This window comes from Limanda limanda, chromosome 2, assembly GCF_963576545.1.
Source record: "Limanda limanda chromosome 2, fLimLim1.1, whole genome shotgun sequence".
Lineage (NCBI taxonomy): Eukaryota > Metazoa > Chordata > Actinopteri > Pleuronectiformes > Pleuronectidae > Limanda > Limanda limanda.
Genome location: NC_083637.1, coordinates 9,985,431 through 10,003,275, shown reverse-complemented (window position 1 = coordinate 10,003,275; position 17,845 = coordinate 9,985,431). Strand labels below are relative to the sequence as shown.

Here is a 17,845-nt window from a genome sequence, read left to right as displayed (position 1 = left end):
TATAGTGTCAAGGTGGAGTCAAATGAAGTATTATTTACTTCACCTGTGCATGGTGGACTTATTATATTAATGTTCTGACCCTGACAGAAGATGTAACAACCTGCTCTAAATGATTTACTGCCACATTAAGAAGCCTTCGTCCTCACACTGACTCTAGATCATGACGCGCACTTGGGCTTTAATTTCTCTCGCTGCTGTTGAAGAGTGGCTCTTTCATCTCGGCGTCTAACTGTTTGGACTTTCCTCACACACCCTGGAGGGTCTTTATTTCTGAGCTCGATCCCACCGCTGGATCGGTGGCAATCCGCACTGCATGTTAGATGTTGTACGCTGTGTGTTCTGTGTTGTTATGCAGCAGAGAGCATCCCCAAGAGTGCAGCCACACCGTAGCTCAGACTGTTTTACAATTTCTCTTTGCTTTATATCTCTGACAGAAACACTATAGGGGGACTCCAGAAACCCCTGTATTAAAACTGCATGTCACAGCGATGAGGCGCTTCCAATTAATTAGAACAATCTGATCAAATTCCTGTGCCATTGTTTATTGGGAGGTAAATGGTGAATTTTCTGGGGAGTACCTGCTCTGACTGGGAGGGATCATTTACATCAAGACAGGCCAGCGTTGAGACCAAGGAGCGGAGATTCAGCCGTGCACGCTTCTCTGAGCTTCCATTAGAGCAGTAACACCCCCAAAACCCCAGAGAGACCCCCCACCCCTCCCAACTACCTAAAACTAATGAAATCAAAAGAAAACGCTTTATTCTTGAAAATCAACGACAACACAAAACACCAAAAGGGAAATAGTACATACAAATAAGAAAAGAATGTTGGCTCTTAAAGTTTAGATATCATCTAAAGTTCTATTATCGTATTAATTTCATCTTGCTGGTCCATTTGTCTCATGATAAATAATTCATCTGGAAACAAACCCATTCATTGAGCACATTCATAGATATCAGTCCCCGTAATGTGCAGCGTTTTGTTCAGCTCTGTCTGGATCCACCCCCCCGATTTTAATGGGTCCTGTCTTGGCCCGTGTCCCGTCCTTCCTCTGGCAAACAAGACAAACAACCAACAGGGTTGAAAGCAAAGCATCCATGGTGGAGGTAATGACAGCAATTCTGCCGGATTTTCATTAGGGATATTATCTGCATCAAATCAAGCGCTCCCGCCCCCCTTTCTGCCTCAACAACAAAAACACAGCATGAAGCGGCACAGCAGAAAACAGTTCGAAAAATAGACCCATTAGGCCTGAGTGAGAGACGTGTATGAATGACAGCGACAGAACAGTTGTGTGAGGACAAACAGAATCAATCCGGAGGAGAAACTGGGCCGATGTTGACGAGAAATCGAACCAGCCCGCTGTGCTCGCTCTGAAAGAAGCTTCACATCCCGAGGTGTGGGAGGGTTTTGCGATTCCGATGAGAAGTCAGGAAAATGCGGGGTAACTCAGGCTTAATCTGCAGCATGACAAAGATGTGAAAGTCAAGAAAACATCTGCAGGAAACTGTGCTGATATTGTGTTGTGGACGCAAGCAGGCAAGGCACAAAACTGTTCAAAGGAAGGTCGGGTTTATTTTCCCTGTGTTCTATTTCCCAGGTCATCTTAATTAACAGACCTTCCTAAGTGAGCCAGTAGAGCAACATATATATTAACTGAGCAAACCAATAAATAACACAGGGGTCTACTACATAATTAGTAACTAAATCCCAAAACAAAGACACTCTAATCTGCCCCATGAGCCCTCAGTTCTGATTTTTTTTGCTGGACCAGGAAGTAAAACTCCAGACAGGCAACACAAAGAGAAATGAAAGAATACACTTTAAACCAACTATCAAAGGAACAAAGAATATTACTATGGGGAAAATGTAGTGACGGCAAAGGAAAAGGAAAGATTTGTGTCCAAAAGTGCAATTTGCCCTTGTGTGCTAGTGTTTTGATAAAGTTAATCCTGCCAACTAAGTTCCTTAATTTTGAGAATCTGTTACTGATTCTTATCCGATACTGATATTAACCCTAACCATTGAAGTAGCTATCTGACTCTACCTGAGCCAAACCCTGGAGGTCACTGTTAAATTCTTGACGTTTTTAAGTGTTAGGCTTTCTCAGTATAAGGACCCAATCGCAGACCAAGATGCAAAAATACTATTTATTTCAAAAAAAAAGGAAAAAACCAAGGCTCCAAAAAGGCAAAAATGACAGCAGCAAAAAAACAGAAAATCCAATTCAATAGTTGGCAAAAACAGAATTCCAAAAAAGGGAAAAAACAAAGAGGATCAAAAATCACAATGTCAAATATCATACAAGATAACAGACCTCAAAAACTCAGAATCCTGGCATGGCTTCAGCACAGGCAAAAACGATAGACTCCGACAGGGGACAACAGAAAGACTGAGCTTATATAGCAGGAGGAACAAAGGCAAGACACAGGTGAACTAATGAGGCAAACACTCAGGGTGATGATAGGGAACCGGTGAGGGGGACAAAGAGCGGGAAACAGCAGAGGGCGGAGTCTCCGGACAATAACAGAAAACACATGGCCTGACAACATAAACACAACAAGCACATGACAACATAAATAAACAGGGGGAAACACATGGAATAACAAAACACATGCAGGAGGCACAAAGTAAAGAGTCTTAGATCACCGTGATCTTAACATTAAGTTTGTGTAAGTGATATAATATAATTTACAATGTAGAATGTGATTTCTGACATTGAGTTTTTATAGTTGAGATTCTTTTCTCCCAAATTCTCTCTGGCTGAGACCACACGTCAAACTACAGAGAGCATGCTGAAGATTTTTGAATGTCCTTATCAGACCCTGTATTCCCACACCTCCCTGACTAACCAGCACCCTGGTATATTTGCATATTTGCACCAGCACCATAACAAGCATATTTGAAATTTTGCACTACTGCCCAAATTGAACATTCACCTGTGAGGATATATATTTAGATGTAAATATTTTATTTTCTATTTTAAATTTTTGATATTCTATTTCATTGTTATTCTATTTTATTCTTTTTTTATTCTATTTTATACTTGAGCATTGCTTAAAGAGAGTGTGTGACCCAAGCATTTCATTGACAGTGACTACTTCATGTTATCTCTGTTCATTTGACAATAAAAAATCTTGAATCTTGAATCTTGATTCTTGAGGAGGGCGGGTCTACGTTTGACCAGAACTCAATCTGTGATTCACTCGCGGCTGGTAGGGTGCGCGAGAGGAGTCTGACATTTCACTTCTGTCACTCTTTATTATTCCATTTGCTACACAGCTATTTGTGGCACTTGCCATATGAACAACTGAGTGCAACACCACAAGTGTCTCCTCGGAGTGACGGCAAATGTGTGAAATCGTGCCCCCGTTTTACCCCTGGTACGAGGGACAGTTTTTAACGTCACCTTCGCCTTCACTTTTGATTTCTGACGTCGTTGGACTGCATGCCATAAACCGGCTGTCGTGAGGTGGCTGTGGCTCAGGAGGTAGAGCGGGTTGTTCATTAATCACAGGGTTGGCAGTTCCATCCTCCTCCTGTACACTTGTCAAAGTGGTTCTGCAATGGAGTGAACCCCGAATGGCTCCAGATGGGCAAGGCAGCATGCTCTTTGGCAGGAGCTGTGTAGCACTGGGTGTGTGAGAGGAAGGATGATAAACTGCTTTGTCTGCTAACGTAGAAAAGTGCTAGATGAGTCTATTAAAGTCTATTCAATCAAACCACAGACAGTACATTTTGGGCTGCCATCTTGATACTCAAAGAACATTAATTAGTGTCCACTGATGACTTCCCTTTGGGGCAGTTTTGAGGGGTTAGCACTGGCTGAAAATGAAACCCTTGTAACTTTTGTGAGAGTGTTTATCTGCTCTTCACAAAAGACGATGAACGTTGGAGTTGAGCAAACTGTTGCAGTTTTACCAGCATCAGCGTCTGAACTTTCATTGGTGCAGCAAAATACATTTTCACATTCATATGTTTTAATTTTCATATGCAGAATGCTCAGGGCAAATAGTACAGTAATAGAGTACACCTGTAAACTGTTGAGTAAAGAAAATGAAAGCTGTTTGACTTCCGTTTAGATCTATTAAAATGATTCTGTCTATCAACGTATAGATTAACGGACCAGTGATTCAGATAATGATCAGTCTGTCATTCATGAGCACAACACAATATATTCCTTAGACACTTTCATTTTTCATTAAAGTTTGTTGTATGTCAGTGAGCAAAAAACTGTATTGTCTATCTGAAAGATCATCCATAGATGCAAGAGATTCAGTACAAATTAGATAAGGGGGAAATGAGAGAAGTTAAAGAAGTAGAAAATTGAAATGGGAGATGAAGAGAATGGAGGGAGAAGGCAGATCTGAAGCGGTTTGAGTGGGAGAGAAGCTCCGGCACAACGGTAGAAAACAAAGCGGATGAAAGAGAGACGCACAAAGACAGAGGAGAGACGGGAGGATGATCTTCTCCCCGGCTGTCACACAGCCCGGCAGCGTTGCTCGGACACAGGCCGAGGCTGTGCACCCATAATTCATTCTGATTTAGGGCGGCGATAGAGTGCTCACGGATAATAAGCAGTATAATCTTCAGGAAGGTGTGACCAGACTGCGTAAGTAGGAGACTTGTGTTTGCAGCACGTATCAGCTTCTCCTCATTTTCCTTCTCGATTCAAAGTCAATTTCAGTCCTGTTGCGCTCGGCTCTGTCCAATTCATTTAGCTTTTTAATCACCATTGATCACCAGTTGCTCAGTTCATCTGACTTCAAATCACTTAATTTTAGTTCAGTGTGTAAGATTTAGGTGAAAGGGATCTACAGGCAGAAATTTAATATAAAATAACCTAGTGATGTTTTCACTAGTGTGTTTCATCTAAAATGCATGAATTGTTGTTTCTTTACGCTAGAACAGGCCGTTTATATTTTGAGTGGCTCCTCTCTACGGAGGCAGCCATGTTTTTTACAGTAGCCCAGAGGTGACAAACTAATCTGTTTTCACAAAAGATTCTTTCTATATTAGTGGTCAAGTTATATTTCCATCCCACTAATTTGCTACCTTCGTTTGAGCTGAGCTGTTGAGAACATTTCAGTCGTCAGTGGGTAGAAATGAGAAACTCTGCCAAAAGCCCAAAAGTCTTTAATTCCACACCAAATCTGTGATGATTGTTTGGACATAGTTTGAAGACTGTTGAAGATGCATATAAATTGTCGATAAACAACTGAATCCACATTATCACACCTTCACACCTTCACTTCTGTGGTAGTATTTATTACTGTCTGAAAAAAATCCTACAACCTAATTTAAAAGCTTTAACTAGATATGGATTTTGATTTGGATCCATACACACACTCATAGATATCAATCCCCTAAACATGTTTTTCCATCAAGATCCATGTATGATTTCCTGGGACATTGGTGAAAATGACAACAAAAAAGCTCTTAAAAATGTTAAAGAAAGTGATAAAAAATTCTGCTTCCAAACATTTGACGGATCTGCATAAACTTTTAAAGTGTTCTCTCTTGGCCCATGTCCCATCCTTCCATCAAGTTTCATGGAAATCCCTTCAGTAGTTTTTGCGTAATCCAACTAACCAACCAAAAAACGATCATCAGAGGGACGGGGTTGGAACATAACCTCTGCGGCAGTAAATGAGCTCCATAATAATTGGATTGGGATTTTACTTTAATTTAATTTAAAGAGTTAGTTCACAGTGGATTGGACATGGTAAGATTTATTTAGGAAAGTTGTTAAATTACCAAGTTTAAATCCAGTGACTGACGAGAGATTTTCTCTACAGTCCTGGGGGTTTATGTAGGAGGCCATATTTGCAGTCCAAACCCTAATGGAAATCCTCAGCGTGCAGGTACGTGACACCTTCTGATGGAGCCTGCTCCGATTATCTGAATATTTTGGTCCTGACAGGTTTTTGTCGCATGTTCAAAAGAAGCCTCCTCTGTTTGGCACATCTCCTATCCTCTTGATCTTTCCTACATGAAGTAATGTGTTGACCCGTTCTTCAAATCTCCCCCCGAGCGTGTGATAAACTTCCTCTGGCGTGCCTCGACTTTCAGCGCTTGCCACGGTAATTGCCGCTTGTTCAAGGATGGGACACGGCAATAAACTTGTCAGCACATATTACTGTGTCGGACAGATGAACAGGAAGCAGCGCTCTGCCTTCCTGCCCTCTCATCTTAATGGCATTCATCTCCTGCGTGACGTGTCCCCGGACAGACAACTCATTTCATCTTATTAATTCTGAACAGAAGGGGTGACATTGTGTCCATTATGATCCTTTGGTGTCAGGCTTCATTATACCAACATGTGTACAGCTTGGCCCTGATTTACTGGCGATGATCTGACGCTGAAGGTGAAGCCGAGATTTGGAGCATTTCCACAAAATGACAAACACCAGTGAGCGACGGTTGGGCGACAAAACATCTGGCCGATGTTTTATTTACCTGTGGTTAACATACAGTGCTTTACTGCCCTCCTGTTTTAAAAGATGGCTCCCTCTGCCTTCAGTCCACACGGTATCAGCACCGGGCCTGTGAGGATTCATTAGGGAGCAGCTCAATCATACTACTCATTTATACCATGGGGACGAGCAGGGAAGGGAAGAATCAATTTGGAGGCATGCAGCCGCAGGTGGGATTATCAGCCTGGCTCCTCCACTACTCTGTACTTACATCAGGTTAAAAACAACAGATCCAGTCTGAACATGCGGATGATCAATAATCACAGAAATGTATTCATCAATAATGCAACATATTTCTAACATGTTTTTCTTTTATTAGTGTTTATTCAGGGGAACATTGATTGAGCATCAAGCTGGTATACAATTCGAAACCATCAAGATATGACTCCCAGCATCACCAAGTCCAGACCTCAGACTTTCCCTTCTGCTGTTAAATGCTGTCTCGACTTGCAATTGATCGGAAAGTCCAAAATAACCTCCCAAAAATGTTTTCACACTGTAAAAGAACCAAAATATCTTTCAGTTTCCTGCAGACCGAGACCACTTCTTCTTCTTGTCAGACAAAACTGATTAAACCGAAAAAGTCTGTGGATCAGAATCGAAGAGCTTGTGTGAAAAAAGTGTGAATGCGTCTCTGAACCATAACAGAGGAGTGAGGTAGACGGGTCACGTGCTCGATAATGACCTCTAAACAACAAGGAAGCAGCGTCCTTTCCTTCTATCGCTAAAGAGAAGAGCATCCCACATCCTGATGAAATTCAAAGTGATGAGTTTTAAAGTCGTCCCACTAATAAAGCTGTGGTAAACTGTAATTGTGGATGGGGCTGCATGCTAATACATAATATCACCATGAAATACCTTTGTACATGCCTGCAGACGCATGCATTATGTGAATGATAACAGATGCACACACGGACACATTGTGAATCCCATAAAGGGCCTGAAATTGAAAATACACAATATTTAGTATATGATTTATATGTCATGGCTGCACCAAGACCTTTTCCCCCTTCTCTCATTACTCCTAGGCAACGGGGGGAGGAGGTGGTGTTGACTTTCAAAATCCTGACGCTAATTAACACACTCAATTCTAATGAGATTGTGGCAGCTAATGCATATAGATCCACGATGAAGGATTTCACTGTTTAATTGTGACACATGCTAAAGCGTTTTTTAAAAAGTATTTTGTCACTCAAATGAGATGTCGGGTCTTTCTAAAACGATTTGCTCAGTTTGAAAGTGTGTGTGTGTGTGTGTGTGTGTGTGTGTGTGCGGCGCTGAAGGGCCTGTCCGCCCAGAGAAATCCGCCCCCCCGGTCCCTCTTATCATATTTTTTCACACCAGCTGTATCTCCCTCTCTCCCTCCCATCATTTTAAATGGTGTGCCGCTGAGGTTGAAGGTTGCAGGGGAACATGCATCATCCGAAGGCCACCGGGTCTCGTTCCCTCCCCACTTAGGAAGCTAAGGCTTGTTAGACATTTGGTGCCTTCATGTCTTTTTATACCCGCATTAAAAAACAAGTTCTCCCACTCAGCCATCCATCCCAGGTTGCCTCTTCTCTTTTTACCCTCCCTCTTAGGAATTCAACCGGGAAGGAAAGATTGATGTGGAGCACGGCGTCAGGAGTGATCTGAATCCCTTCTCACGAGTGGATGGATGCGGTGCTGCCCGCAGTCATCGGGCGTCAGACGGCCTATTGTGCCGTTCATCGCACTTGATCGATCACTCGCACTGTACAATATGGATTCTGAATTATAAAAGAAAACAATTCGAATCAGGCGTTGACCATTAGCTGCAGGAACAAACCCAGAAAAAGTGTTTTCAGTTGCCGTAGTGACCGTGGGAGACAGGGACCCTCACTGCAGACCAGACCGCTGATAGCCTATAAATACATTATTTGTCACTTCTGTTCTGCAGGGCACTCTCATTAAATGTTTTATTCAGCCACGCCAGCTACAGCAGACGACCCAGTCAGGGGAGCCACCGCTAATGAAGCAGAGTTTTTAATTGACGCTGTCTGCATCAGATATGAGAAATGTCCTCCTCCTTTCTGCTGGTTTCTTTTCAAACCTCTTGGTTGGGTTAAATCCCATCGATGGCTCTTTCCGCCTAATTCTGCTAATCTCTCCTCATAGTCCGCTGGCTGCACGTTATATGGGATTTAAATACAGTTTGCCAGAACTCTGTACGTGGGAAACCAAGAAAGCTGGACTAGGGTTCCAGGGCTTCAGCAACAAGGGTCTTTGTGCTCAGGCCAGTGGTGAAGGGGCTTGGGAGCGAGATGGAACCAACAACAGCCATTAATAGCCATTAACAAACCATCATGAACAATATAGACTAACAATACGCTAATCCTCTTTTTTGGAATGGTTTCTTAGAAAACATGTAGCAACATCTCCTGTTACTTTCAAAAGAGATCATGTAATAATACCTCCGACTCCTAATACCAAATGTTTGGTGGATGACCTGAAAAAAGTGGCCTCAGATAATGTGCACTGTCTTACTTCTACTACCCCTCACAGAAAGTTATACCGACAATCTACAGCTAACCCATAGACGATTGGTTAACACATTATTTTTTCAGTTAAACTGGAAAATCACATTATTCTGTGAAGGAAAGATTTGAACAAAGGAGAAAACCATTTTAACTTAAACGGAACAGAAATCTTAAAAAAAACAAAAAACGATTTAGGCTTCTTTGTTGAGGAAATAGAATGAAATTTGTTAATCAAGTTTTGCTCTGTTTTGTTTTGTTGTGTCAGGTAAATCATTTCGTAACCTTCTTTGGATGGTTTAAAAATGAATTCTAACTTAGGAACAATTAGAGGGACGTTGAGGGCTGTGTTGTCCTGCAGCTGTTTTCCTTTTAAATGTTATTGAATTATTTGCTATTGTTAATTAATGTCTTGTGAAAAAGGGGCAGATTATATCAGATTAATCTTCTTTCTGCTTCTTTTCATTCAAGAGCCTTTGTGTTTGCATTTAAATTATTTTGTTTGGTCGATGAATGAAATAATCTATAAATACTAATAAATAAGATAACGAGGTATTGAAAGGGCGATTAAGCGTGAACATTGGAGATGTGTTTTGATGGTCGAGAGTTGAAAAGGATGAAGAGGGAAGAAGAGGTTGCTCTGTTTCTGATTGACAGGTGGGTAACATTCATTTGGAAATTGGTCCATTTGTCGGTGGTCTGAGATCAGTGGTCCGGCTTGGCAGTGCACATGCAGGAATGTGGTGGGTGGAGCTTCCAAGGGACCAGTGAATGGAAGGGATGCATTTTTTTTTGTCTCAAGCCCAAAATCCCCTCACTGCTTTAAATCAAATTCATGAGAGGATTAAAGAAAAGTTTGTTTTGAGATGCATCAAGACACATACACACACACACAAGAGAGATGGAAAGAATAGTTATTGTTTACAGTTTGATTTTCAATAATTCCCAGGTACAGCATATTCCATGGCCTGTGGCTTTAGAGGACGCTTCGCAGTCGGAGAGAAAAACCCAATAAAGGCGAGCTTTATGTCCTGTGAAATTAAATTCAACTTATACCCATATATTATTTTGTCCGTTTGTTTCAATGCCTTCCTCGCTATCCCACTTCCTGATATACACAAATACAAATGCACATTTTGTATTTCTTTATTTGCTGTGCATGTTGTGTATTACGATATGTTTCTGACACGCAGAGAGAAGTTGATGTTGTGGTCGCGGTGTAGTTGTTGATTTATAGGTGCACAGTAGGAATCGTAGGAATACTGGTTCTGAAAGATATTGGTTGTACCCCTGCTGTTGTGTTGAGTCATTGTTTGCTTCGGAGGAAACTAATCAGATGTTTGTCTCTGTGGTCTTATAAACTGCTCCCAGCAGCTCCCTCTATTCCTTTTCTATCTCTAGCCTCTCAACTGGGTTTGCTCCTGTGGCTTCAGGATGAGCTGCTGTGAGTCTGGCCTCAATCTTTCCCTTCACTTAGAGGCTGTTGTTTTCAGAGAAAACCGTCTTTGCACGTTAATAGTTTGCAATAATAAACAAACAAAAAGCCACATCCTGTCCCTCTTGTCCTTGTTATGTGAAGCATTCACCAATCACATCTTCATCCAGTGTCTTCGGGGGTCGCAGGACTTAACATGGGAGATGTAGAGGTGTTGAAAACGTCACAATATCCTTTTCTCATTGGCTGGAATCTTTTAGATCCATTCCAGCAGTAGTTGTTCAATCATGTTAAAAAAATAATTATATATATCACATATATATGATATATATAATAATAATAAATTTGTTTTTAAAAATCTTAAAATGTAGTATTAAATTGTGATCAAGAAATTAACTGATCAGGATACTTTACAGTATGAAGTTGCAATGCAATTCTTAGTGGTCAGTTGAACAAGCATTATCATTTAGACATTTAGTGAAAGATGTTTTGTGCGTAACAAACACCAGTGTTTCAGTTTCCCTGCCTCCTGATCAGATGTGACTCGACAGCACACATTCATCAGCATGTCAGAGAAAGTTAAAATCAATGTGTGTTGAAACCGTCGCACCGGGGATAAGGAAGGGAAATGAGCGTGTCCACAGGAGAGCCATGTTTACATCACAGCGGATTGGAGCTGGAGCCATCTTGCTTTATAACCATGGGTAGGTTTTCATATGGAGGGACTCACATGCACACGCACATACACTCCCTTTGACATGACTGGAACGAGTGTGTCTTACTCCACTATATCACTGTATACAGGGGTGGACTGGCCATCTGGCATACCGGGCATAATCCCGGTGGGCCGTTGACCCAATGTGGGCCGGTCTGGTCCGCTATGTTGTTGTTTTTTTTTTTTTCTCTTCTTCCTCTCTAAATTCCCTCCAATTGGGCCGGCCAATTGGCTACAGAGGGCTAGCAGTGTGTTGCCAGCATCGACACATATTATTGGTCTATTGTTTGTCATTGTCAATCAATCATGGGCTGACAGGCTCAGAGAGCCCTGACAGTGCTGTCAATCACAACACAAACCGGGGGCGGGACCTCATGGCTACGGCGGGGGGAGTCGCGGGACGGGCTGCTGCTGAGACAGAAACTTAACTTAATGGATAATAAGAGTAAAAAAACGCCCGGGTGGCGCTGAGAAGCATCGGGAAAAAAAGCTGAAGTCTCTGGAGGTGGAGGCTGCTAAATGTGCCAAACTGACGGACCTATGTGGTGCCGGGTTCACCAGCCCAGCAGCAGCAGGTGCGCCGGGAGACGAGCGAGGAGGACTCGACAATGATGAGCGAGTGGAGGCAGACATGTGAGCGCGCATTTTCAATTTTCAATACATTCTCCAAACTGGCTCGTTACTTGAGCAGCGGAGGTTGGCGTCGCACGCCTCTACCCTCGTCTCTCTCTCTCTCTCTCTCTCACTCACTCACTCACTCACTCTCTCACTCACTCACTCACTCACTCACTCACTCACTCACTCACTCTCTGCCCCCTCCCTCCTGAGATGTGCAGGTCCGGTGGCGTGTTTGCCGTTGGGGGGGGGGGGGGGGGTGCAGCGCGAGAGGTTGGTCTATCCCTCCGCAGGTTCACCTTCAGAAATCTTGTTACGACTTTTACTTCCTCTAGAATAGGATAAGAGATAGTGTCTTATTTTGTGTGCCTATAGTATAGTGGTTATACTGTGGTTTATTAATGTTCTTGGGCAGACACAAGAGGCACTTGTTTATAGTTAATTAGAAGTTCAGATGCACTGGTCCATTATTATTTGAACCTCAGCATCTACGGTTCAAAATTGGTAAAATTATACATTATATGCATATTGTTGTTGTAATTTTTCAGTCAGTTGAGATAAATCTTGAGGAGAAACATTTTGGGTTGTTTTGTGTCTATATAGACCTACTATAAAAAGCACTTTGCATTTTTAATTTTAGTTCTTGTACTTTTGATACTTAAGTACATTTCAACACCAGATACTTTTGATACTTAAGTACTTTTAATATGAGCTACTTAAAACTTCTTTTCAGAAGTTTCATTGTGCTTATGTGTTGATCCTTAATGGTGTGATCATGTACACTAAATTATCAATTATTCTCCATTACAGGTTGTTGTGATATATTTGACATAAGTTACGTCAATTTAATGGCAGATGTGCTCCGCTAATTATGTGGGCCGGTCTGAGCCAAAAAATGCCCGGGCCGTTTTGTTCTCCCAGTCCAGCCCTGACTGTATACCTCTTGACTGCTTTATTAATAATTCGTATTTATTAACATTTTAAATCTTGTTCACATGGGAGCATTATCCTCATGGAATCTACTACTACAACTACTTGAGGTCTAAGTGACACTATGTTTCAATGGTAGGTTTTAAGTCAAGTTAGTTATAAGTTTTCAGTTATTACATGACAGATCATTTGCTGCCAAACCTCAAAACGGGCGACAACACCAACAACAACTAAGAGTTCAGGAAATTAGTTTGAGCCTCGGAGTGTGAGGGACCACGAGGAAGGGCACCTGATCTGTCGGAGTGGGGACGTCCACTCCGACAGACATATGACATTGTCAGCACTTCGGGAGAAGGCACCTTTGGGATGGTGATGCAATGCATTGACCATCGCAGGGGAGGAGCCTGTGTTGCTCTGAAAATTATCAAAAATGTGGATAAGTACAAGGAAGCCGCTCGTCTGGAGATCAATGTCCTGAAGAAGATCAACGAGAAGGACCCTGATAACGAATCCCTGTGTTTACAGATGTACGACTGGTTCGACTACCACGGTTACATGTGTATCTCTTTTGAGATGCTCGCTCTCAGCACCTTCGACTTCCTAAAGCAAAACCACTACCTGCCGTACTCTATCGGTCAGGTCCGACACATGGCCTACCAGATCTGTCTCGCTGTGAAGTTTCTTCACGACAACAAGCTGACGCACACAGACCTGAGGCCTGAAAACATCCTGTTCGTCAACTCGGACTTCACCAAGTCCTACAACGAAGAGAAGAAACATGAAGAGCGGATGTTGAAGAGCACGGCCGTGCGTGTGGTTGACTTCGGCAGTAGCACGTTTGACCAAGAGCACCACAGCACCATTGTGTCAACTCTGCATTACCGTGCCCCTGAGGTCATGCTAGAGCTGGGCTGGAGCCATCCCTGTGACGTGTGGAGCATTGGGTGCATCTTGTTTGAATATTACCTGGGCTTCACCTTATTTCAGACTCACAACAACAGGGAGCATTTGGCCATGAGGGAGAGAATCCTAGGACCAGTGCCTTTTAGGATGATACGCAAGACGAGGAAGCAGAAATATTTCTATCCGGGTCGTCTGGACTGGGACGAGAGTTTGTCAGCTGGGAAATACGTCAGAGAAAACTGCAAACCTCTTCGGCGGTATCTGCTGTCGGAGGAGGAGGAACACTACCAGTTGTTTGACCTCATAGAGAGAAGAAAACTAGATTTTTCTTTGCATTTGTGTCAACAGTACCCTTATATGCAGCAAAGTTTATTAAAAGACATTATTTTTTAATGAAGTATCGATCTTTATTGTCTTTATTTTCAGTCATCATATGCCTTGAACAACCTCAAGCTAAATTTAAAAGCTGTTTGCTAAATAAGAGCAATTGAGAATTGCAGTGTACTCCAAGCTCTACAGCGCCACAGGGTTAAGTTGAGGCCAGAAAAGTTTGAATTATTTTGCAACGAGGCCAGGTACGTTGGTCGGGTCGGCTAGTGTCTGCAAATGGGGTGAGAGTAGATCCAAAAGATGATGAGGCAGTTCAAGCATTGAAGGAGAAAACTCCACGGACAGTAGGAGATGTTCGGAGGCTGCTAGGTTTCCTTAGCTATTACCGAGCATACATACAAGACTTCTCACGTATAGCAAGACCACTATATGAGCTGCTTCAGGTAAAGCCCTATTCAACACAACCCAAGCCTGTCAAGGGGAAAACAAAGGGGCCTCAACTGCTTTCACATACCCCAGTGGAATGGAATAAACATCAGCAGATTCTTGAGCGCCTCATAGACATTCTAACCAACCCACCAGTGCTTGGGTACCCAGACTTCAACCAACCCTTTATACTTCACACCGATGCCTCCCAACAAGGTCTGGGAGCAGTCCTCCACCAGAAACAGTACGGAAAGATGAGGGTGATTGGTTATGGGTCTCGCAGGTTAACACCAGCAGAGCAGAGTTATCATCTCCACAGTGGTAAGCTTGAGTTCTTAGCCTTAAAGTGGGCAGTTTGTGATCAATTTAGGGACTACCTGTTTTATGCCCCTGACTTTTGACCAAGAGCACCACAGCACCATTGTGTCCACTCTGCATTACCGTGACCCTGTGACGTGTGGAGCATTTGGTGCATCTTGTTTGAATATTACCTGGGCTTCACCTTATTTCAGACTCACAACAACAGGGAGCATTTGGCCATGAGGGAGAGAATCCTAGGACCAGTGCCTTCTAGGATGATACGTAAGACGAGAGCTCGTCAGCTGGGAAATACATCAGAGAAAACTGCAAACCTCTTCGGCGGTATCTGCTGTTGGAGGAGGAGGAACACCACCAGTTGTTTGACCTCATCAAGAGCATGTTGGAGTACGAGCCCACGAAGAGGCTCGCTCTATAACCATGGGAAGGGTTTCATATGGAGGCTATCACATGCACTAACATTAACATGACCGGAATGAGAGTGTGTCTTACTCCACTATATCACTGTATAGCTCCTGACTCCTTTATTAATAATTCATATTTATTAACATTTAATATCTTGTTCACATAACCTGGAAGTAATATCCTCATGGAATCATAAACTACTTGAGGTCCTTGTGAGACTGTTTCAATGGTAGGTTTTTCAGTCAAGTTTGTTATAAGTTTGCAGTTATTACAGGACAGACCATTTGCTGCCAAACCTCAAAACGGGCGACAACAACAACAACTAACAGTTCAGGAAATGAGTTTGAGAAAATGCTCTCTCTTACTCCTTTGTCTCCTTCAGCTTTGAGCTGTGATCCGTCATGTGATTACCTCGTAATAACACAACATCTTGTTAGGCTGCTCCTGGAGAACATGAAAACGACAAGGCTTTCCGTGGTGATAACACTAAAGGTTGATGCCTGACTGTTCCTGAGCCTTTGAAGCTGACCAGACGAGATGAATAATGTATCGTCTCCGCTGCCTCTTCCTAAGACAATATTACCTCTGGCAAACTTCTGCCCCCGTTCTCCTCCCGGAGGACAGGTGCGAGAAGTTTTACTCTTTCCTTTGTAAGTAAAGCCGTGTCAGGCAAACACAATTATTTTTGGAAGCTCTTTCGTGCAACCCCTCCTTACTGAGGATCAAAAGTTTTTCTTATTTAATTTGAGCAGTTTTAACCCCTGCTCACTCTCGGGCCTGAGCTAATCCTTAAATGCATCTCCCCGAAACTTCTCTGATCACGCTGCTCTCGCACGATTTCCAGACAGAAACAATCTTGGGTGCAAAGTTAACATGGCGATCAAACCCACTGTCATACACTGGAGTCGTAGCTGAACTGGGGCATGAGAGCGCAGAGGGATGAGTTCTTTATATCTCTCCTTTTGTTGTCTTTCAGCACAGACTTGAACCTAATTGGTCTTTTCCTCCGAGCCCAGAAATAAAACCTCCATGAACTTGAGCTCTGAAAAAAAAATAAAAAAGCCTGATTCATCCTCTCACTGCAGTGCAACTAATTACAGCTTTGCTTGGCACAGCAATGTGGAAAAGTCTTGCTGTCGAGACACAGTTTTAAAAGACACAGATTCGTATGAGTGAAAAACCTGTCTGCCTTCCGCCCCATTCCTGTTGCTTCACAGAAAAAGTCGAAGCGTCCGTCATTCTTCCAACATCATTACCACAATTCCCTTTATGCCTCTGTGACATTATTAATTGCTGCGAGTTTGTTTACTCGGCTCATCTAAACATCTCCGTTAACAAGCTTGTGCCTGTGATGTTGACATTTGTTGTCCTTCATGACTAATTCTCCTGCCTTTGATAGCAGACACCATTAGCGCCGTCATTATGGCCCCTCTCAGTGTGAAGTGGGCAAGAATGTGTGTGTGTACTCGCCCAATGAGGTATGTGTGTGCTTGTGTGTGTGTGTTGCCATTCTGCTCGAGCCTATCTGCAATTACTCCCCTCAGTGGAAACATTAAAATCTACTGCCATGGAAAGATGCCACGGCTGAGACACTCATGCCCATACACACGTACGACAAAGGCCCCGGAGTGGGCCGCATTCGCCACATATGCACGTTCCATCCATCGACCGAGAGGCAGAGCAGATGCCACGATGGGAATTACGACTCCAGTCTGAACAAATGGTGCAAGAATTCTGGGTGCAGTAGTGCCGCGACTGCAGCACTGGCTTATTTTCTGCCCTGTGGGGAATGTGCCAGTTTAGAAAGCCCTTCAGATAAGAAGCACATGGGAGGGACATTGAGATTAGCTCTGAGGCGAACAGGTCGTAGATATTCAAATTTCCGTCGTCTCCGAGCCACAGCGGGTTTGTCAGAGAGGCATCGGCTCTCTGACAAAACTAAAACCTTCTGTGTCAGCATGTGTGGTGACATCTGTTTGTGTTAGCGTGCTTCAAATGTGATTGTCATTCACGCGGATTCTGTCAGGTTTTCTTTTTGTTTTCTTTTGTTTCTGCTTAAGAGTTGTTCACGATTACTCATTTTCTCTCTATCTGACGGAGCAAAATTTCACTTCTCGGTGTCAAAAAGTGAACAAAGATTGATTTTGAAATCTTATTTCTCTCTGTTGCCTCAGGCCGCAATGTAATGGGATGCACCTGAGTGATCTTGGTGAGTTTGCTGCGGGTCGGTTGATGTACAAATTGTGAAGATACGGAGCCACACTTGTACACTGTGATAAATGCCCGATGGAGCTTTGAGAGCTGAAACTCTTAATCATCTCTTTGACTGGCAGGAAATTAAAGTTGCCCTGCAGACGTTCTGCTTTACATTCAATGTTTTTCACTTACACTCACTTGTTTGTGTCCTGGAGCTGTAACTAAGGTGTTGAATACATTTGTTCATTGTAAATCACAAGAAATTAAATTGTACATTGACGAAAAAACCACGGGCCTACATGTGAAATAGTGTTTAACATAAACTCCAGCTGTCGGTCCAAATAGCAGAGCCCTCATTGAAGTCCGGCTGCAAACTTTATCAACGCGTTTCCTCAAACAGTGACCGGGACCTTTATTCACCTCAGCTGCAGAAGTTAATAGGCTTTTGTTGACCATTTTAATGATGTAGTCCATCAACATGGACAAAAACAATAATTCTTATATTCAATATATAATAATGCAAGAATTTGTTGTAATTTGAGATATAAATTCTTGAACCCAGGTAATTCCAAAGGGTTCACTCACTGTATTATAACATTAT

The 17,845-nt window shown here is 42.8% G+C and overlaps 1 pseudogene; it reads left to right on the top strand.

Annotated features, from left to right (window-relative positions):
- Nucleotides 1-15,061, top strand: part of LOC133016214 (dual specificity protein kinase CLK2-like) — a 32,919-nt pseudogene extending 17,858 nt beyond the window's left edge.
- The last annotated feature ends 2,784 nt before the right edge of the window (nt 15,062-17,845 follow it).